The sequence below is a fragment of the Anticarsia gemmatalis genome, chromosome 8 (genome assembly GCF_050436995.1).
Source record: "Anticarsia gemmatalis isolate Benzon Research Colony breed Stoneville strain chromosome 8, ilAntGemm2 primary, whole genome shotgun sequence".
NCBI classification, from domain to species: Eukaryota; Metazoa; Arthropoda; class Insecta; order Lepidoptera; family Erebidae; genus Anticarsia; species Anticarsia gemmatalis.
Genome location: NC_134752.1, coordinates 1,835,462 through 1,859,827, shown reverse-complemented (window position 1 = coordinate 1,859,827; position 24,366 = coordinate 1,835,462). Strand labels below are relative to the sequence as shown.

At 33.6% G+C, this 24,366-nt stretch overlaps 1 protein-coding gene across 4 annotated transcripts in view; it reads right to left on the bottom strand.

Moving 5' to 3' along the window:
* The window catches only part of mwh (multiple wing hairs), a 145,619-nt gene that overhangs the window by 91,380 nt on the left and 29,873 nt on the right, over positions 1 to 24,366 (bottom strand). Inside the window, exon 1 of one of the 4 annotated variants that reach the window (XM_076117064.1) lies at positions 10,106 to 10,219. The exons of the other annotated variants lie outside the window; for them this stretch is intronic. The gene's annotated coding sequence lies outside the window, so the exon portion shown is untranslated. Of the gene's footprint in view, positions 1 to 10,105; positions 10,220 to 24,366 lie in introns of those variants that run through there. 4 annotated transcript variants of the gene reach the window in all.

Genomic DNA, 24,366 nt, shown 5'->3' with positions numbered 1-24,366 from the left:
ACATAAACTTTATTTACAAGATACATGTGTGCCGTGAAATCTTTGCGACAATGAATTAATGTTTTATACCAAATTTAATGTACATCGAATATGCGGCGAAAGTTTGATATTACAGAAGAAATCTTTAGAGAATTTAATTTCACGTTTTCAATCGGATGGCACTAAGAATTTTTTACGGTTAAGAGAAACCAGAAGCACTGAGTTTCTTAGCTTTAATTGAGATTCCATAGTGATAGTTATGCAGATTGAGGGTATGAAACGCTTGTCAAGGTAAATTTATATAATCGAGCTCGGAGAATACATGGGTGATCTTTTTAGGGGCTTTTAGATAAAAATGTCTCAGAAATCAGGTTAAGCTGCTGTAAGATACTACCTCCTGCTCTACTAATTATTATCTTAGTTGTGGCTTTAGAACTACTGAATTATTTTAGTAGAGTTGAGAGACTTGACAATGAAATGGCAATAAGATTATATTATGTATACTATTTCTGTCTTTTCGAAATACCAGTACATACAAACATACATATAATAACGCCTTTTTCCCTTAGGTGTAGACAGAGACAAAAAAAAAATACAAATGAAATTAAAATCAAAAATAATCAAAGTTTTTTTCGGTCCATGATATAGAAACATTGTTTCTTACAATGATAAACTAATAAATAACTATCCTATAACATCCTGTACAACATCGAAGGATATCCGTACGACCTATAAAAGGGTTTATTAGGCAGGTGCCACCGTCCGCTTAACTGTAGTTTACTACACTTTTTATGAAACGAAGCTGCGCATTCTTTAGCTGCCTTTAACTTAGAATCAATTACTCTTTACGCTTTTTTTCTGAGCGAGAGAGATGGGGAGTAAAATTACGTGTGATGAAAAGAGACAGAGAATGGCAGGTTGATTGAGATTGTTTTCTTGTTGGGTATAAATCATCGTATTAATGTCTCTTAAGAGTTCACATCTGCCTGATGGAGAACGTGTTGAACATAATATCTGAATGATAATTGCGATATTATTTATAATGTCCAGTTAGTCGTTAGTTATGCTTAGTTACTGTATCGTTTGCAAGCGTGAAAAACTAGGTTGAATTACTTGGATTCCAAAGGTAGACATGATATCTTTTTATTTAATGATATGTCAGTAGTAAATTGGTTTTTACGACTTTTGCTGTGATTAAATGAAAATTAAATTGATAAAAAATATTTTCGAAACTCTTCTAAGGCCTTTTTGTTTGTTAAGTACATACTTTCACATATTAAATTTAATTATTAATACTAGAAAAATCAGGTCTCTATCCAGATTTTATCACAGGTTTGAGTCTTAAATTCACAAAATGTCGCCAGTAACCAAATTACCTGCTAAAAATTGACACAAATATTGGTTCATGACACAACAGCATCGAATTCTAAAACAATATCAATTTAACAAGGATACCATCAAAACATTGATTAGAGATTTATAATCAATCATCGAATGATGCAACAAAGAACGTTTAGCGCCATATTTAACGGTAGATTAACTGACGAAATGCTGTGCAACCGTGTACTGTGTGTTAATTGCTGTATTATGTCAACGGAAATTATGGGTCTATTTTGAAAGTATTTTTTTTAGCTTTAATTTTGGTAAATTTAGTTGATTGTTCTATTGCAGGTAGCACAATGGCTATTACAAGATCACGTTGTAGATTTGTAATTAGTATTTTCCTCACTGCGGTTCGAATCATACACAAATTAAGTAATAGTTTTTTTTTAGTTCAGTCTATAAGATTTACCATTAGTATGAAGCGTCCATAAAGATTTTCATTCCCGTCAACCACTTTCGTGGAAAGCAAATTTTAATACCACTTGTCAGTTTTTGCAAATTAGATGACCTTACAAAAATACATTACACCCAGCTCACATAATTAACAAAGACTGAATTGACCCAAAATAGCTAGAGACTCTTAAACTCAAAACAATTAGTAAAATCATGCACAACCCATCTAAAACCCCACCTCAACTACATTGCTTAACTTCAACCAGTCATTCTATCAATAAATCTAGGTCATTATTTATAGCCATATTGTTCTGTAGTCGTTCAAAGAATGTTAATATCTATCGCCTCGCGTGGAACTATGTAACTGTTATATGTTATGTGACCACCATAAATGTAATGATATTTGCAACAATGGATTTATAAGGCACTGCCTATGATGTCTAGATAGTAGTGTTTACGAATGCTGATCATGAGGTCTCTGGTTCGATTCCCGCGTCCGAGTGAAGTGCTTAGTTTTTTCTTATTTGTGTCGGATTATATTTGAATAGTAGACCAGTGTTTGATAATATGCCCGTGATACGACAATAAGCTCGCATAAATGGGGCTAATGTTGAAATTGGCAGTAAGTCCAGTTTACATGGCCCGGTTTAACAGACGTAGTGTTATGAATAATAAGGGGAGGATGCTTCGACCTTATTATTATAAAGTCCTACGTAATACAAAAGTCATTATCAAAGCAGTGGCCCAGCTTTTAATCCGTAACCTACAATATTTTTTCTATTTTTCAAAAACCGCTTCCTAGAAATCAAAATTACAGTTTCACGTCTGAAGATCAAAAACACCACAATACTTTTCATAAAATATTTTACAAAACGTAATAAAACCGCGAAACATGCATAACATTATCATCTATTCATCGTCGCATAACTTTTTATAATCAAGGCAGCATCCGGCACTTATACATGCATTCATTATAATCACGTCTCTTTCCCAGGACAGTTGGTAGATACCAAAGAACGCTACGATCCGCACAAACTTCTTTGCTTTCGTTGATATTCATCCAGTTTTATATATTACTAGCTGACCCGCGCAACTTCGCTTGCGTCACATAAGAGAATCATAATTTTTCCCCTTTTTGTAACATTTTTCACTGGTACTCTGCTCCTATTGGTTGTAGCGTGATGATATATAGCCTATAACCTTCCTCGAAAAATGGGCTATCTAACACTGAAAGAATTTTTCAAATCGGACCAGTAGTTTCCGAGATTAGCGCGTTCAAACAAACAAACAAACAAACAAACTCTTCAGCTTTATAATATTAGTATAAGTATATTAGTATAGATTATAGGTTCTTACTAACATAATCTTAAGTCCGCTCTAACCCCATTTGAGTCTTGGTTACTTGAATAAAGATATTTATTATTATTATTATTATTTACTAGCTGACCCGCGCAACTTCGCTTGCGTCACGTAAGAGAGAATGTGGGTCATAATTTTCCCCGTTTTTGTAACATTTTTCGTTACTACTCCGCCCCTAACGGTCGTAGCGTAATGATATATAGCCTATAACCTTCCTCGATAAATAGGCTATCTAACAGTGAAAGAATTTTTCAAATCGGACCAGTAGTTCCTGAGATTAGCGCGTTCAAACAAACAAACAAACAAACAAACAAACAAACAAACAAACAAACAAACAAACTCTTCAGCTTTATAATATTAGTATAGATACAGGGCTAGCTTTTGCACCCGTCTTCGTCCGCGTGGTTCGTGATTTAGGATAAAATTTTCATACAAACTTTCATCCCCTATCTCCTTTGGGGTAGAATTGATCAAAATCCTTTCCTGGATGCCTACGTCTTAGCATTTGCATGCAAAAATACATCAATGATGTCCACTTTACGGGTTGCTTATCCTACAGATTGTTTACAAACGAATGAGCGTAACTAGCTATATGCGCTTCGAGTGATATATATCAGTACTCAAAACGATCAAAACAATCTAATTCAGGGATCAGTGTTCGACTTCACATGATATTTATATAAATATAAATAAATATTTTTGGACCACTCACACACGGTCATCTGATTCCAAACTAAGCAGAGCTTGTACTGTAACCAGATAACTGATAAACATGCTTATGTAATTCTAAATACATACTTATATAGATAAATTAACATCCAGGCTCAGAACAGATATGGTTATTGGTTATTCAGTATTAAACACCATTCAATCCGCCTGTTGATCAAGAATTAAAATTGAAGGCTGTATTTTAGCATGAATAATTAAAACATATTATTACAAATTTATTTGACATGCGTAATATTTACTGTAGGATAAATTGTTGTACAGAGAACAAGCTTTGCAGATTCGTGGTTCGAATAAACCAAGATTATGAAAAGGCACTACCTGTATACATCAATCAGTATTTATACATATTTTTATGTAAGAGATGTTTAATAATTTCTCAGAAATAAGACATGTTTTCTGAGTTATGTAATGTCATTAATTATAGTTTATTGGCTAGAAAACTCGATCATTAATTTACATTTTAATCACCTACAGACTCTGCACGAAACTTGATACTGAATTCATTTATAATCGTACATGCTACCGAATAGCATAAAAAATAACAGTGACATTAATTATTACTATAACAAGCTTTTATAATTTACGCACGACACGAAATTTACGAGGTAAATTTCCAAACATCTACACCTATTATTTTCGTGCATATATTTTGTATTTTATGAATCCTTTTTTGTGGATGAACCCGAGATTCGAACTCAAATCGTCTACGAACACTCTTTGCACTCATAGTTTTTGCACAAAAGAAGTTATTTATGAGTTAACACCAAAGTTAGCTTAGTCTCCATACAAGAAACACGTATGAAACAATTACTACGTATCAGGCATGAAACATGATTAGTACGAGTATTTCAAATATTGAGTGATATTTCGTTACGGTAGCCATTGAGATGTTTTACGGTGATTTCTTATTGTTTTATCACCTTCATGGTTGTTCAAGTATAGGCTTAATTGTAAACATGTTTACTTTTTATTTTTGAGGAAAATTATTTTGTGATGGCTTTGCTTTTCCACAAATGGCAGCAATTCCAGTGGATTTATGTTATGGGTAAGTATAGCAACTACACTAGACTATCAGAAAGGCTTTGAACTTTATAGTAATCTAACCTACATGGCTCCGCTCGTGTGTTACTAAAGGGCAAGTCTGTTTAAAACGCAGCCCGTAAGACATGATCTTCAGTCATCTTCGTGCTAATGAAAAGTTGTTCAGTGATTTAGCCGCGATACACATATTCGGTTGGGCGATGTTTATCGAACAACAAAACCGTCTCGACTCAACTGTTCAGTTTGTGCCGATCGAGTTCATCAACACATATTCGGTTCGGCTGCCCTGCTAGGCTGAATAATGCCGGACAAAATAAGTATGTAGCAATCGTAATAGATCACTGACATACAGACTTACGCATTTATCCTAACTAATATTATAAATGTGGCACTGAGCTTGTCTTTTTCGCGAGAACAGTTGAACCAATTTGGTAGGTAGGTAGTGACAATTTTTATGAAAGAAAAAGAACATAGTTAATGTCCTATTTCTTTCATAAAGATCGTCACTGTATCATATCTTATATATGGGATTTTCATAGAAACACGCTGGCAAAACCGGGTATAATCTAGCAATATTACATATTAACTATGAAACTACAAATTAATGAATGCTCCTCACTCTTCAAGTAAATCAGAACCTGTCTCCGCGCTTCCTCTATAAACATAGCACTCTTCAGATTTATAACACGTTCTTCTGATCGTGTTGTGAGATTATCTTCTGTATCGTTGATTAAAGATAATATATTATGTCATACGATTATTTATAGTTCTTGTCACTTGGTTTTCTAGGCGTAATGGCCGTGAAAAGGGATGAAGATAGGGGTGTTAGGTAACATTGTGTGGGTCCGAATATAGTAGCTAGCTGAAGAACACAACCTGAATAAGTTATTAGTAAGGTCGGTCTTACAAACATATCTATTTTTTCCTAGTAGGGACCGACCAAAGAACTATTTGGTACGATCCTAACAAAATTCCCTTGCTTTGTTTACATCCAAACATCTTGTTATACGGGACCGATACTTACAAGTAATGTAAAATAAAGAGTATTTAGAATAAAAAAAGATGAACTCCAACTTTGATGATAAATTAAAATGTTTACAAATCACTTATGCATCAAGTGCAATAAAACTTGGACAGTAATTAAATCAACTTTTTATCATTCTACAACCGCGACAAAATATCAAACTTATATCGTAGGGACTCAAAAAACTATAGACACAAAGTACTAAAGTAGGTACTATTTGTACATCACTCAAATATTGGTCCCGTATGGTAATCAAACCCACACAAGCAGTGTTATGACAGTGGCCAGACGACCTCTTTTACTGAACATGCGACCGCCATAACTGTTGCGTCATACGCCATCAAATTGTTTACCTTTTATTCGAATAGGCTTACGAATACGCTCTCGTTCATCGAAAAGGCCTACTCTGGTTTTTCGAAAGAAAACTTCGTATTTGATCGATATTTTTTTATCTTACTTTAGTTCCGTACACGCACAGGGCAAGTCACGGAAAATAGAATACACATTTTCTGTTTTCTATGAGGCAAGTTCTTAATATCAGAAAATCATCCATTACACTAAATGTTAAATTCAAAAGTTGGTTCGACTGTCAAATGGCTAAATATTAAGACATTTTTTTTAATTTCGCGGAACGAAAGTAAAAAACTGACAAAAAAAATTTTTTTCTAGTCAAAATTAATGAACTACACTATGTTCGAACAACGACTGATTTGACTAGTTGGCAGGAGATAAAATAATCTAAATATTTTATGACAATATTACGCAAAACATAGAAAGTGTTATAATTATTCCTTTCTTTCCAATTAGTAGCATGATATAACAAAAATTAACATAATCTTATCGGAAGTGCATTTTGTTACGAAATCCTTATTTATTGGTTATTTAGAAAATATTTGTATATTATATAATGTATCGTAATATATTAAATAAGATTAATTTGAATAATATGCTAATTTTATGGTACTGTTTGAAAAATTTGTGTGTCGCTTTCTCAATTATGAATTATGAGTTTAGAGTAATTAATTTTTGTGCGTAGGTTGTAGTAGCAAACTATTAATTATATTTAATACTAGCTGACCCGCGCAACTTCGCTTGCGTCACCTAAGAGAATGGGTCAAAATTATGCCCGTTTTTGTAACATTTTTCGTTGCTACTCCGCTCCTAATGACCGTAGCGTGATGTTATATAGCCTATAGCCTTCCTCAACAAATGGGCTATCTAACACTGAAAGAATTTTTCAAATCGGACCAGTAGTTCCTGAGATTAGCGCGTTCAAACAAACAAACAAACAAACAATCAAACAAACAAACAAACAAACTCTTCAGCTTTATTATATTAGTATAGATGTTTACTATAGATACTCCTACATACATATATGATGATTTATATCTTATGTACGTAATTAAATTTTATATAGATTGGCCCTAAATTTATAGGGAAGTGATTTTTAAGTTTACATTGAGTAAATTGTAATCAAGCTTAACAATTGACCCAATTTTAAATGGACTTTATTAATTCCTAATAGCCATTTTTGAAACAGGTAGGTATAATAAATATTGTTTAAATTGGCTATATTTATGTTGGAAAATAAAAAAATCTCGTCTGTATTGTAAATTCTGAGACAAAATTGAAACCATTTTTACACATCCTAATAACCATATTATTATGCAAAAGTTAGGTTTGCTTCACACATATGTGGTTCGGCACATTCAGTTAGCATAAAGTCTTTACCTCATAATCATAAACATACTATAGACCTATTTTAGATAAGAGCTACTATAATATGTTTTCTCTTTTTCATTTCGCTAGGGAGTGAAAGAAACAAAACAATTTTGTAAGCCTTTCATAACTTCATATATTTTTATGAATAAGAGGGTTTATATATTTCTTTATAAAACTTCGTTGATTACACTTGGCGTGTAAAGTGCACATAACGATCGTTGAAACAAGAATATCTAATAAATAGCTCGTTGGCACGAGAAAACAATTTGACATGGTTTTATTAATTGAATTAATTTATGGCGAATATGTTTCCTTTTCTTGTTTTTGTTTCACTATTATTATTTTTCTAGTAAAAGAATACTATAGGAAATTGTACGGAGATTTATTAGGGGAAAGTGAGGATGTGTGTATGGATGTTTGTTATTTAGGTACTTTTTCACGCTGTTACTAATTATGGAGCTTTATAATAAAATATTATTAGTTAAACATTCTCTGTGGTCTAGTCGATACTTTGGTCGTGTATACGACTGCTGACCATGAGATCCCGGGTTCGATTTCTATTTCGGGCAAAGAGCTATTGGTCTTTTTCTAATTAACATTAGTATATCGACTGCCTCCGTGGCGCAGTGGTTTAGGTCGCCACGCCGATACCACTGCAACGGGAGGTCGTGGGTTCGATTCCCACACGGAGCAATTATTTGTGCGATCCGCAAATAATTGCTTCGGGTCTGGTTGTGCTTTGTGTCCGTTGTTTGTATGTTTGTAAAAAGTCCCCGCGACACAAGAGCAATTCTTAGTGCGGGAGTTGTCTTTTAAAAAAAAAAAAAAAAAAAGAAATATTGCTCTGTAGTAAAAAAAACTATAACCACAGTATTAATACCATAATTTAGTTCATTGTATACTTAAATCTACCCTTATTGCTAATAAACAAGAGGGATAAAACAATTCTGAAAGTTGTTTAACGGTTCTCGAGTTCTCGATCCACTGACGACGACCAGCGAGACTGATTCAAACCTTTATAATCCTTGCTTAATACTGGGAAGAGACCTTTAATCAGGGATGTAGAAATGAGTTAAGTCTAAATTTATTACAAATAAATTCTTGTTTTATCCCCACTTAAAAATGGGAAAGAAACTCTGACTCTCTGTCAGTTCTTTAAACCTAAACCTTTTAAACACATTTGGCGAAAATCTTGTACAGAGTTCATTTGCGACCTGAGGAAGGACGTAGCATTTTTACCCCAAAAATCCCTTCGAAACTGCAATTATGCAGCAGGTACATACATAACTATAGTCCACGTGGACGGAATCGCGGGAAAAAGCTAGTCCATAAAACGATACTATAAAATAAGGTTTTAAGTAACTTAAGCGTATGTTATTAAGCTATAAGCGGAATGCTTATTTTAGCTTAAATAGCGCTTAGCTGATTAGCTACTTTGTATAGAACCGGTTTTATATAAGCTACCCGTTGTGGACATAATGACTAGTTAATGAAGAACTTTTATCGTGAAACTATTTACTGTATGGAGTTATAATCTAGGGGCGAATTGAACCAGCTATGTGTATAATACAGGTATTTTATAGAAAAATGGCGGTCTTGACAAGATGTATGGATGTGAATGAGGCAAGGGAAGTTTGTAAGGATTGTACCAAGTGGCAAATAATTATAATTGTTCCATGTGGGAATCGAACACACGACCTCTCGACGCAATGGTAGCGGCGGGCGATCTAAACCACTGCGCCATGGAGGCATCATTCAAACTGCTTCATCATTCAAAAATGTTGCTTTTGTGCTTAATAAGAATTAAGCACAAAAGCAACATTTTTTTCCAAAAATAGTAGGAAAACACATTTTAGTCAATTTCAACACGAGTAAAACCATACTCAAAAGCTAGTATAAAGTCTAAAGCACAGTCTCTTGAAGAGCTATCCCGTTATCAATGAGGAAAGTCACCGCAGTCGCAACACTAAGTAGATTAAGGTTACAAGTTCGATTCCAGTGTATTTTATTTTTAACTGTAACTTATGTGCGCAACTGTACTTTTTGGGGTCAGGTTGTATCGAAATAATTTTGATAACGCAATGTAATTTTATATTAATGGTAAATTTAAGAAATTGATATCTTTATTTGGAATGCAATTTATAACACAGAGCAATGGATTACAGATTCATAAAATTACGCTTTCTTCTCATAGAGGTAGGCAGAGACCAGAGAAATAACAAACAAATATGCATAAAAATATAAAATTATCTGAATTGTTCTATAACAGAAAAATACCAAAATTAAATGATTTTTTTCAGTAATATATAAATCATAAGCAAAAAGCAACACAAATTACATTATTACAATAAAGTTATCATCAAATTAGAAAAATACACGCGTTCTAGACCCATGTTCGAAAGAAAAACTCTTTTTTTAATCTCAATCACAATTTTATCAGACAAAATTAAACCAAAAGTATAATATCTCACTCACCTCCTTAGAAAAATCTCTCAAATGTTTTTATTCACTACACACACACAACACAGAATCACGAACACATAATTTTGTATACACACGACACGTGCGCTCGCGCACAGTGCAGAGTTGCAACTAACCCGAGTGTCAAGTTTACGGCCGTATTCGGAAGCCTTCGGGGACGTTCGGGTAAGTTCGTGTTTATTTATTTACTATAGAAAATGCATTGACAATTTTGATTTAGAATTAGCTTTCGTTTTTTTATTGTTATGTAATAAAGTTTTGAAAATATTTGTGATTTTTTATGCAAACGTTGTTGATTTTATTTAAATTAGGAGGTAAGCTTTATTTTTCTTTTATTTTGTGAACTTTCACAAATAAAATTGTAACAATTTCCATATTTGTATTATAATTCGAATAGAATAATTATTTAATTGATTAAAATATTCTATCAATGCCTGATCGTTTCTTTAGCTTGACAGTTTTAAAATGGCATGTGAGGAAATTATTTCAGTTCTCATCAGAGTTTTCAGTTATCAGAGTGGTAAAGCCCACTTTATCCTGGTTTATGAGTACAAAGGGTAAGACAAAACAAAAGAACGTTAGAGACCTAAAGACCTAACCGACGAAAATTTAAAATCTATAAATTATCAGGCAATATTAAATTTTTAATTTTAAATCTATAGCAGATGTAAATAAAGAATAGGAAATAATAAAGCAATATTTACAGTTTATTTTAAGACTAACATTTGTTTAAAAAACTAAAGTAAGATAGTCGTATGCAAACTGTTCAAAAAGTAAACAAAATCTTTTGAAAAATTCAACAAAATATGACTTTCTTCCTTTAAGAAAGTATAAAGCGATATTAAGACGATACTACGACGATGTTCACTGTAATAAGACGTTCTACTCATTGATTGCAAGGTCTAGTAACCACCACATTATACCAAAGAAATATCAACCTTAACTGTATAGTTTTAAAGTTCAAAGTTGTATAAATGTTGTCAGGCTTTTAGTAGGGGAGTTCTTGAACACTGTAGTGAGGTTCATAAATGCAATAATTAGTTATGTTGATACCTTACGTTATAAATAATTTTGTTTACTATCTGTTGTTTTAGTTATAATTGAATCCTTACATTTCTTAGTAGGATTGTAGTATCGATTGTATATAATTGACGATTTGTTATTACAAAGTTGTAACCCAAATTTTTGTATCGTATCTAGTATTTTTGATTTAAGGCTGAGCTGAGGTTGTTAGAAAAATTCATGGATTATACAATAAATCTACTATTCCGTTTAAAATTATTTGAGAGGTGGTTAAAAATATGAGACATAACTTTGTATGAGCACAGTGCGTTACGTTGGTCAAAGTTATAAATTCTTATTCTTCTAGGGTCTGGTACACTCACAACAATAGAAAAACCTCTTGAGCAATTAAGCAGGAATTACCTCTTAATATTTGCTTGAGACCCAAGACTCAAGTTTGCCTATCCTTGCAACTCACCGAGGGTCAACTTTAGCTTCTCTCCTAAGAAACTAACAGTACAAATCAAGATACAAAGACATCTTCATACATTTCCTCTTAATCTACAACTAAAGCTATAAAAAACCTCAGTTTTAATAGAAAAAACAATGTATAACTGGTTCTATTACAGATAATAAGATGACCACAAGCTCACTGTGCTACGTGATGATATTTTTATTTATTTTAAAATGTTTTTCTTTACGGTTAGATGTTCATTGCTAGATTAAAATGTTGTTAACTCTTTTTTAGCCCGTGCTGTGTGGGCAACCATTGTCCAATAGTGACACAGCCAGGTATTAATCCATAACTGTCTTTGCATTACAATTGTCCCCTAAACAAGGGTTTAGGCCTTGTGTCCACCGGGCTTGCCAAGTGCGGGTTTGGGACTTTGCTTGCCTCAAAGGTATGTTAAACAACTTTTAGGCATGCAAGGTTTCATCATGATATATTATTTTCCTTTACTGTTAGAACAACTGATAATAATAATTACTTCTAATACACATAAATTCGAGAAGCCATTGACGTGTTGCCTCGGGTTTAAACGATCACTTGCGTGGGAGCTGCCAACTTACACCACTCGGCTATCACTACTGGCCATTTCAAAATATTATGTTTTCGGCCAGCACCTTAATTTTAAGGAAGCTGCACCAACTTATTGCACACTTGGCCAGTTTGATGGATTTAATGCTACATCACTAAGAATTGAAGCCGTGGAAGCCACGTCAAAGGCCTTCGGGCGGCTTGAAAATCTTTGACACTAGATTGACCACTAACCATACGATAAGAAGAAGAACTAAGAATTATCAGACATCTAAATATTTGCACAGTGCGTGCGCGTAATGCTAGGGTAGCTGTAGACCTAAATTCAAGATTTCCAGGGATTTACCTGTTTTTAAAACATCGTTTAAAACTGTAAATAAATACTAAGTTGTGTGGTCTCTCACATCATCACATGCTTGTCATATGTAACATGTCTTTGAGTGGAAAGCATGTAGAGTCACGAGCAAAAATATGTGTATAATGAATGATACATTTTCAAATGTACTTTTAATACTATATTTTTTTAAACGCGATATATGGCTGTCACTAGAACTTATCTGTGGTTGTAAGATTACTTTGGAGTCAACAAACAACAATGCTCGTTTAATTATTTTGTGATGGCAATAGGTTGGAAAAAGTTTCATTTAATTTTGTTCGGCAAATAACTGATTATAACACCCTTCGCGGTTTGATCGTAAAATAAAGGTACGCAATTGGCGCTTGCAAGACTCAAGTTTTAATCCCAAGTTGTAACTAAAGTTATTCTTAAAGCTTTGTCACTCACTTGAACACTATCAACACGGCTTTTCAATTGAGGCGTTTGTATGAAACTGGCCACCTTAGCCAAAAATCGGCAAGGAGGACCTTATCTTTGCCCAAGATTGTACCAACACTACCTACACATATTTTGCCCCGTCTTGCCGGGAGGTAAAAATGTACTAAGTGGGGTATAGGTCTCAGTAACAGCGGATAAGAAAGTGGTTTAATATAGGATGTCAGTAACCATTGCCATATTTAGAAAAAGTTTAGCATTTTCCGACAAGTGAAAGGTTGGCTAAGCACTTATCTGGTGATCTGGCGATCCTGGATTCGATTCCATAGGTCGAATAGCATTAAGATAACATGATTTTTTAATTATTCTGTTTCTATTTTCTTTTCAATTACCGTAGTAGTCAAAGTTATATTTTTGGAGCTAATCACAGGCTTCAAATTTGATGCCAGGTAAGAAAATCGAGGGAGGAAAAAGATTTTCGGATAGTCAATTGGAAACAGCTTTTTTAAAATCTCTATTAATCACATTTCAAAGTAATTAATTGTTCCATCGTAACTTATTTCATAAGATCGACTTTAAGGCATCAGGGCAAAGCAAAGTAAATAAGACATCAATGCTAAAATCCCCATAACTAAAATTACACTAACATTAAACAAAAAAGTTCAAGAGTAAATAAAATAACATTAAATATTTTCAAGGATTTTCACACGAGCATTAATCAACTAAACAGCCTATAAAGTTTTGCAATACTATCAATATCAGTATTAACTATATCAACTTACTAAAATTACCAATATTCATATCCTATGTTTCGAAATTTACTTCCACAGAATCCGTTTTTAAACTCGGCTAGTCATCCTGTGATCTTGAAATTGTAAATAACACACCTTTCATAATTCATATGAGTATGACTAAGAATATGGCAATGAACTCATAGGTAAGTATTTGTTATGACATCTATTTGCGATATTTGACTAATTTTGTTACAACCAACACTTTTTCTTTTAAATATGCAGTTTGAAAATGTTCAAACATAATTATTTTAACGATGTCTGTACCTGACGCAATGATTTAAGGGGACACAATGTTGTAAAGATTTTTCAGGGACCTAGTATTTGAGTCCCTTTCAGAATATGAGCTATTTGCAGATGTTAGCTGTTCATTCTAAACAACAAGCAAAGAATGGTATTCTTTTTGCCAAGGAAAAGGTATTTTAAGCTTTTTGCGGTAATTTTCTTCATAAATAATTATCCAATTATTTTGGTTTCTTTGTCTGCTTGTTCCTTTTATTATCATTGGATTTATAGATACATTAGATTTTTATGCAAATGTTTTACCCTTTACTGTAGTCAGGGCAAAAGTCTACTGCCAAACGAAGGAGGGGTTATTAACATTATTGCACTAAAGTAAAATACAAAATTCAACATCTTCCCGCTTCAACTCAAGCCGTACAAATAGTTCCTAATCATTATAAATCCAATAGATGTTCAATCACGCTACCGTTGTACCGCAGTGGTACCGTATCTATGAGTTGTCTTGTCGCACAGTTGAACAGGAATCTCAGCTATTTCAGCTTTATGCTTCTCTTTCTTTGTGAGCATGTAAAAAGCTTACCGATTTAATCTGATATCTTTGCCTGTAGGGTAATTCCCTACAGTCGGTACTATCGAGTATCGAGAGGTTAGCATTTAGAATTTACTGCCAAAATAGTTCTTACGGAGGCCGTTAGAGGCGCTGATCAGATTTTCGTGCAAAATTTCTTGATTGCTAGCCGGTTGTCGGTAGTCAATAGTGGTAGAGAATCGAGCTATGGATTACATGATACATAATTTATTGTCTTCTAGATCTTTATAAAACTGAAATTATATATAAACATTATTTAACTAAAGTACAATACAAAATTCACCATCTTCCCGTCACGACTGAAGCCGTAATGGTTCCTAATCATTATAAATCCAATAGATGTTCAATCACGCTACCGTTGTACCGCAGTGGTACCGTAGCTATGAGTTGTCTCTCGTCGCACAGTTGAACAGGAATCTTAGCTATGTCAGCTTTATGGTTCTCTTTCTTTGTGAGCATGTAAAAAGCTTACCGATTTAATCTGATATCTTTGCCTGTAGGGTAATTCCCTACAGTCGGTACTATCGAGTATCGAGAGGTTGAGATTTAAAATGTACTGCTAAAATAGTTCTTACGGAGGCCGTTAGAGGCACTGATCTGATTTTGGTGCAAAATTTCTCGATAGCTAGCCGGTCGTCGGTAGTCAATAGTGGTAGAGAATCGAGCTACGGTTTACATGATACATAATTTATTGTCTTTTAGATTTTTATAAAACTGAAATTACATCTAAACATTGCTAAACTAAAGTAAAATTCAAAATTTAACATCTTCCCGCTTCAAGTCAAGCCGTACAAATAGATCCTAATCATTATAAATCCAATAGATGTTCAATCACGCTACCGTTGTACCGCAGTAGTACCGTAGCTATGAGTTGTCTCTCGTCGCACAGTTGAACAGGAATCTCAGCTATTTCAGCTTTACGCTTCTCTTACTATGAAAGTGGTGTTGGTATTTTGCGAGACTGTTTGTTTAAACCCCAGTTTCTGAGGACATTTAGCAGTAGTTTATCTATTCAATAGCGTTTTCTTTGGGTTCGATATCCACACGGATCAATTATTTGTGTGATCCAAAGTCGTTTCGGGTCCGGTTGTACTTTGTGTCCCTTGTTTGTATGTTTGTAAAAGTCGAAAGCCACAAGAGTAATCCTTAGTCCGCACTAAGGATTACTCTTGTGGCTTTCGACTTAAAAAAAATGAGGTTTTGTTGCATTTTACTTGACTTACCCCCGGTTTTTGAGTACATTTAGCGGTAGTTTATTTATTCAATAGCGGTTTTTTATATAAATTTAAACGCTATTGAATAGATAAACTACCGCTAAATGTACTTCAGAAAACGGGGGTTAGTTACTTTGGCGCAGTGGTTACGCACGCCTTGTTGGGTCGTGAGTTCGATTCGGAACAATTATTTGTGCTTATTTGTGCGATCCACAAATAGTTGTTTCGGGTCTTGTACTTTTTGTCCGTTGTTTGTAAAAGTCCTCGTCTTGGAGGATTTCGTTACATTATTCTTGAATTTGCCATAACTAGAAGTAATAATTTATTTTGAGACGTGTATAATAAATTAATTACAACTTCTAGAACAAGAGTCAATTAGGCAATTAAGTCCGAAGTTCACCATATGCTATGATTCTCATGAGAATGAAATCCCAAACTATTAACCATGACTTACCAGAATCGATTTATAGTCGCATATAAACAAGAATACATACTAAATTATATTAAAAGATGCCTTTACCCAACGCGTTCCCGGGAAAGTTGTAGAGTTGACAATGTGACAATACTGTGTTATTCAAGATTTCTCGTCAAATAAAAGTCAGTTTTTACTATTGTACAATCAGCATCAAAAACCTTTAAAACTTAAGGCGGATACTCTTTGAATACACTGTGTTATAAATAAGAATATTCTCCTTATGATTGTTACAGAAGTATCTTTTTATGTTATTAACTATCAGAGAAAGAAATTTTATTTAAATATATTGAGTAGTTTTGATGTAAAAAAACCTTAAAGTCCTTACTTAACTATCATTTATTTTTATTTATTGAAACAAGACACATTTTAAAGAAATTGTATGTTGATCCGAATTTCGGGACCCCATGAGCTCGTGGGTCCAATGCGCCGCAGACGCCTAGCCATATCATAGCTATGCCACTGGTAATCTATACTAATATTATAATCTATACTAATATTATAAAGCTGAAGAGTTTGTTTGTTTGAACGCGCTAATCTCAAGAACTACGGGTCCGATTTGAAAAATTCTTTCAGTGTTAGATAGTGCATTTATCGAGTAAGGCTATAGGCTATATATCATTACGTTACGACCAATAGGAGCAGAGTAACAATCAAATAAAACGGGGAAAATTTGACCCATTCTCTCTTATGTGCCGTAAACGAAGTTGCGCGGGTCAGCTAGTAAATGATAAATAGGAGTTTTTGTAGCTGACTGTACATGACACTATGTGATAATAAAATGTGTAGAATATCGTTTAACGCTAACGAAGTTAACTGTTATCTGTTTTTTATTACTTAGATATTTATTATCGGGTTAGAAAGTAAGCGTGATTAATAGTGTAATGGTAGAGTAACGTCGTTTTTTATGCCATGTTTGACTAATAACGTTTGTTCCTAATAGAATCATTATTATATTTGTGTTGTATCTGGCTTGATAAAAAGGAGTACCCGAATAGGAAGGAATTCAATAGGAATAGATAAACTACCGCTAAATGTACTTCAGAAAACGGGGGTTAGTTACTTTGGCGCAGTGGTTACGCATGCCTTGTCGGGTCGTGAGTTCGATTCGGAACAATTATTTGTGCTTATTTGTGCGATCCACAAATAGTTGTTTCGGGTCTTGTACTTTTTGTCCGTGGTTTGTAAAAGTCCTCGTCTTGGAGGATTTCGTTACATTATTCTTGAATTTGCCATAACTAGAAGTAATAATTTATTTTGAGACGTGTCAAATAAATTAATTACAACTTCTAGAACAAGAGTCAATTAGGCAATTAAGTCCAGTTCACCATATTCTATGATTCTCATGAGAATGAGATTCCAAACTATTAACCATGACTTACCAGAATCGATTTATAGTCGCATATAAACAAGAAAACATACTAAATTATATTAAAAGCTGACTATAAGCAACAGGTTCCCGGGAAAGTTGTAGAGTTGACAATGTGACAATACTGTGTTATTCAAGATTTCTCGTCAAATAAATGTCAGTTTTTACTAATGTACAATCAGCACCAAAAGCCTTTAAAATTGAAAGAGGATAACACTTTTTGAATACACTGTGGTATAAATAAGAATATTCTCCTTATGACTGTTACAGATGTATCTTTTTATATTATGAACTATCAGAGAAAGAAATTTTATTCAAATATATTGAGTAGTTTTGACGTAAAAAACCTTAAAGTCCTTACTAACATTTACTTTTATTTATTCAAACTACAAGACACATTTTAAAGAAATTGTATGCTGATCAGAATTTCGGGACCCCATGAGCTCGTGGGTCCAATGCGCCGCAGAAGCCTAGCCATATCATACTATGCCACTGGTAATCTATACTAATATTATAAAGCTGAAGAGTTTGTTTGTTTGAACGCGCTAGTCTCAGAAACTACTGGTCCGATTTGAAAAATTCTCTCAGTGTTAGATAATCCATCTACGAGGAAGGCTATAGGCTAGGGTGTTTCACTTACTAAGGCAAAAAATTTAATGTATTATTTTTCTAGACTTTGCTCGCCTTTCAGATCTCAGTCATGTAAAAGGTATGTATACCAAATTTCAAGCCGTTTGGATAATATTTAGGGGTTGCACACTTTGGTCTCTTTTGAAAATGTATGAAAAAATACTCAACTATCAATATTCATCACATTTATTAAAAAACTAGAAATCAAAACTCTAAATAATAATATTTTTTGAATACTAAAATTAATATACATTGTGACTGACGATAAACGATACCCATTTAACCATTTTTCAAAGATGGTAGCTCAGCTTTAGTTCACTTAGTGAACAGCTTTTCCGTGATTTTTGACTACCATCAACAAAAATTGTTATGTTGCTCGTTTTTCACCGTTTCATTAAACTTTTCTTATATTAGAACTATTCCTCGTTATGCAGTATTAATTTCCTTCAGAGCATTTACTTAGATCCGTAGTAAATCGTGGATTCCAAACTACTCGAAAAAACTATGGTTTTATTTGGTTACAAAATCGCTTACGATAGTTTCTTTAAAGTCCAATCCTATACCTTCCAACCACTTCAATTCTTTTCGTTCTGCGGGTACCATTTCCAAATTTTGAAGCAACTTTTCCTTCACTTCTTCACGTAAACATTCATCAAAAGAAGACAGTCACACGTTTGTTTCTGATAGATGTCAGACGTCTTTTGGCCGCTGAAATAGCAGTTTTGTCTTCGTCTGGCTAAGAATTTAATAAATGTAGTAAGTCAAAGCATTGGAGCCCATGGGCTTACAGGTGCCTCGTGCCACAAACGGACGTATATGAGACTGACGAAATCATCTACACTCTTCATTCTTTTCGAATCGCGTTAAAGTATGTACGAAAAGAACAATTTTAAGTGCATAATAATATATTATGCTTTTGTCATCTATCTTGCCTGATGGAATTCTGAAACTGAAGTTGATTTTAGCTCAACCTTCTAAATAAAGGGAGTGAGAGTTGTAACAACTCTTTGTAGTTCTCTCTTGGATGGTTTTGTCCCTTAGAATACCTCGAATGTAAGTAACCATTATCACCCGTTGTTTTTCTAATAATCCTTGAATAGGAGAGTCTTTGTCTAAAATTCTTATGTATGAATTCTTTACAAGGGTACTATTGGCTTTCGTCTACACATCTTGGAATTTAGCACTAGTTAATTAAGCGGCATTTGAGTGTTTCATTTCCTTACGGTGATAATTTAACACTAAAATACTTGCTCTTTTGAAAGAAGTCTAGCTCTTAAAAATTCATTGTTAGGCACTTTTTCTAATAACCAATTACCTCTTTTAGTCCCTATGTTTAAAATAGATTACTAACCTGCGATAAATATAATCCTACGTAAGAATTATAGAATAAAAACCCACACTAGCACAATATGGTACAAAATTCGAAATTATGCTATATCAAGATAGAAGTCACCTATGTGTGCAACCTTTAAATATTGTCCAATCACAATGAAATTTGACTGAAATGTCGTTTGTACCATTGAGACTCCAAGGCCGTGCAAAGTCACATTAAAATCACAACTTCAGAAAAATGAAACACCCTACTATAGGCTATATATCATTACGTTACGACCAATAAGAGCAGAGCAGCAGTAAAAACGTTACAAAAGCGGGGAATACTTGACCCATTCTCTCTTATGTGCCGCAAGCGAAGTTGCGCGGGTCAGCTAGTAAATGATAAATAGGAGTTTTTGTAGCTGACTGTACATAACACTACGTGATAATAAAATGTGTTGAATATCGTTTAACGCTAACGAAGTTAACTGTTATATGTTTTTTATTACTTAGATATTTATTAGTAATCGGGTTAGAAAGTAAGCGTGATTAATAGTGTAATGCTAGAGTAACGTCGATCTATGTGCCATGTTTGACTAATAACGTTTGTTCCTAATAGAATCATTATTATATTTGTGTTGTATCTGGCTTGATAAAAAGGCGTACCCGAATAGGAAGTGGACAAAAGATTATAAAAGAAATTGGGAAAGAACACGTCAGGGATTTCCTTCTTAATATTATTAACTATTGATAAATAGTTTTTTTTTTTAATTGAATACTAACGATGTTTTTCTCTTAATGAAATAATAAATTTTAATGTAAAAAGAATGGAAATCGTATTAGTTACGCCATCTATCGGTCGACTTGAGAACTTGTGTCTGAATACACGGCCATCTTCTACAGTTGGAAATCAAGTGAGTGAAAAGTATGAGAAGTGAAAAGCTGTTACTTGAATACTTACTAGTACAAGCTATTGCCACTAGGTGGCGTTATAAACAATGTTAAGTAAAGATTGAGATTTACATTTTGGTTTCTTGAATAGGTATAATTTATACTTTCTTTCGCTCACGGCGTCTCAAGTACGAATTGTAATAGAATACACATGTAATTATGTGTGGAAAATCACGCCTTTTTTTTCCGTAGCGTAGGCAGAAACCTGACCACCTCTGTTCCTTGCCCGGGTGTAGGCCATAGGGGTAGGCAGAGTCCCCTGCAGTCCTAAAGCAATTTTATATTTGAAAAGTATAAAAGGAGTAAGATCAGTCTAAATTTTCTACAGCATCCTAATTTATTTCCGTTCTCTAAACACAATCTCAAAAGATCCATTAAACACAGAATTGTCACGGTCACCCATCCAATTCCATACCTCAACGTCGTCACTTAACTTCAAACAAACAACAGCACGATTACTTTGTTCCCTACTAAGCTGTAGAAAACATTAAAGCTAAAAGCTCCTCATATTAAAGCAATAATTTTAAATCCCTCTGTCCCTGAACGAAAGTAAGCGTAAAAGATTACTTCTCTCTGTTTTCTAATAAAAATGTTGGTTAAGGGTGAGCTGTATATTGGTGTTAAAGGTTCCTTAAGTTAGAAAAGTTAATATTGAACAGTTAAGTAGTGAAAAACTAAATTTTCATGTCTAATTGTGCAGCGAATGGCTTAAAATTGATAAACGCAATTTTTCTGGCCGTAAGAAAAGTAATTTATGAGTTATTTTACTTAAACCTGTGGTGTGGTCTATAATCATGTCTGTGACATAAAATAAATATTTAAACATAGGTAATACTATTGTGGACCTTAAAAAGTTCAATGCAATTTTTTTAAACATCCAATAAGCGAATTATCGTACAAACCAATTAACTGTAACTGGAATTTATAAATCAAACTAGCTGACCCGCACAACTTCGCTTGCGTCTACTAAGAGAATGAGTCAAAATTTTCCCCGTTTTTGTAACATTTGTCGTTGCTACTCCGCTCCTAATGACTGTAGCGTGATGTTATATAGCCTATAGCCTTCCTCGATAGATAGGCTATCTAACACTGAAATATTTTTTCAAATCGGACCAGTAGTTCCCGAGATTACCGCGTTTGAACAAATAAACAAACAAACAAACAATCAAACAAACAAACTCTTCAGCTTTATAATATTAGTATAGATTGGACAACACGAACAAAGTGAAATTAATGCAAAAGACCGGCTCACTGCTATAATACCTAATGAAAACTTCAGCTATCAGAAGCTGGTAAGGCAAGTGTTTTGTGGTTTTATCAAAAATATTTGTAGAATGAACTCTAATAATGCCAAAGTTATACTTAAATATCTTATTCACAAGTAAAAGAGCATTATTGAAAAACACGAGAGCCTCGAAAAAATACAATGTAAGGTGTGCGCTCACTAGAACATTTGCTTGTAACATATTGTCTGCTTAACATGTCATCTCCATTTTGTATTAGGTATAGTTTTCCTTGATAGTGTGTTTAAAACAGATGTATTTTGGTGTGTACGTATTAAGTAGACAATTAGTTAATCTAGCAAATCTTTTATGGCAAAATGTTAAAAAAGCAACGGGTTTTGTAATAACGATTAAACAGTCATGGAAAAGTTACAACAATCAGCTTTAATATCTATACTAATATTATAAAGCTGAAGAGTTTGTTTGTTTGAACGCGCTAATCTCAGGAACTACTGATCCGATTTGAAAAATTCTCCCTCTACTTCGAAAATGGTTCACCGTAAAAAAAATGTTTTCAAACAAAATTTGTAGATAATTTTATACTTTACAATGTTAATAATGAATACAAATAGCAAACATTCCATAGGAAATGAGATATTTACAAAAAAAGCGCAAAGAACCGGTTTTCTGTGAGCTTTGACCTTGAAATTTTATAGTTGCGGACACCCTACCATATGTAGGTTTTGAGACAACTTTTAGGGTGTCAATATACAAGTATTTACAGATTTACAGCTGGGTATCTCGAATTCCGAGGTGAACTTACTATAATGACTGGACTAAACGTACCGTTACAAGAAAATGTACTATCAAGGACCTACCTTCGTAATACCGTTTCTCGGAATCCCTTTGATGCAAACATAGAACATATTTTAAGCCCTCTTTGAGAATTAAGGCTTCTTTTCACAAAACATCTGTTTGTTCTAAGTGTTTTTTTGAAGGAGAAAAGTAGATCATAATTTTCTGGAGTGTTTTTTGTGAAATTTATTACCAATTGGTTTGACGGTTAAGGAAAATGTAGTGAAAAAAAAAACTTTAGAATTCAAGATTTTTACATTATTGCATACATAAAATCACGCCCTATTCCTATAGAAGGTAGGAAGAGACCAGAGAATAATTTTTATATGAATTCTGAAAAAATAAGAAATATAAGATACGATCATTATTATATGTATTTGTAAAGAATAGTCTGTTGATTCATTATTAATACTCCTCAAGGTAATTCTGTAAAATTGTGTAATGAATACCATTTCACACTAAAGTTATTTTACAGGTTTTAATATCTACGTAGATATTGGCATCGTAATTATATAAAACACCACTCTTAACCCTTTTTTTTTTTAATAACCCATATCTGTCCCACTGCAGGGCAAGGGTCTCCTCCCAAACGAGGGGGAGGGGTTAGGCCTTGAGTCCACCACGCTGGCCAAGTGCGGGTTGGGGACTTTGCATGCCCTCAATAAATGTATTAAAGAAATTTTAGGCATGCAAGGTTTCCTCACGATGTTTTCTTTCACCGTTAGAGCAAGTGATAATTATTTCTAATACACACATAACTTCGAAAAGTCATTGGTGTGTAGCCTCGGATTCGAACCTGCGACCACTTGCGTGGGAGGTGCCAACTTAAACCACTCGGCTATCACTGCTGTTACTGAAAAACCCTTACTGAAAAATAAATGCGACACGTGATAAACCGATTTCGATGAAATTTCGCACGGAAATTCAGTGTAATTGGGATAATTTAAAATAATTAGCTATCTATCTAACTTCCCTCTAAACCACTATCTAAAACAGTACTATACTCTTAACGGTTCAATACCTTTCTTAGGCACTCTAAAACTAAAGTTACTAACAAACTTACGAACAGCTAAAAACCTTTCAACAAAAAGGGATCAATTCACTGCAGTTGTGTTAGTGCGCCAACAGATGGCAGTAGTTGCAGATAACGCGAGCTAGCACTGAGCTTTCAGGGAAGAATTTAATTGTTTTGTTCGTTAGAGGTGGGTAGGCAGTGAAAGCGAATTTTGTTTATGACTTTTACTATAAAGTATGTAATGTTTTGAAAAAAAATAGGTTTAAAATTTTGTAGAGATGGTCTTTGTGAGGAATTAATCAGGTACGGAGTAGCGCCAATAAACTACGTTTAAAATATCTGAGTAACAGTTATTAACTAAGTATTAAGTCAGGATTATTATATTATTCTTTCTTTCGTTTTATATCACAACTACACTTTTTATTTAAGGTGTTAAAAAAAGTGTAGTTAATAAAACTGCATTATTCTGGTTATTTTTAAGAACGAAAAGTAAAATACCGATTTGTACTAGTATTTAATCCAGTTAATTTTATCGCATTTACTTAAACTTGCGTCTATATTCCGCTTCAACAAAGCCTAAGATTAAAAAAAAAATAGGAAAAATCTTTAGTTCTATTTTCCCACTTTCTTTACATTCCCTTTGTACAATTAGAGCAAAGAAACTCTACATACACTATAGCTCAAATTATTCACCCCTATAACAGATACCACGCCCTACAACTTATGCGGGTAGAACGAAAAACTAAAGTAGAGCTCGTGATGTAATAGTTCTAATG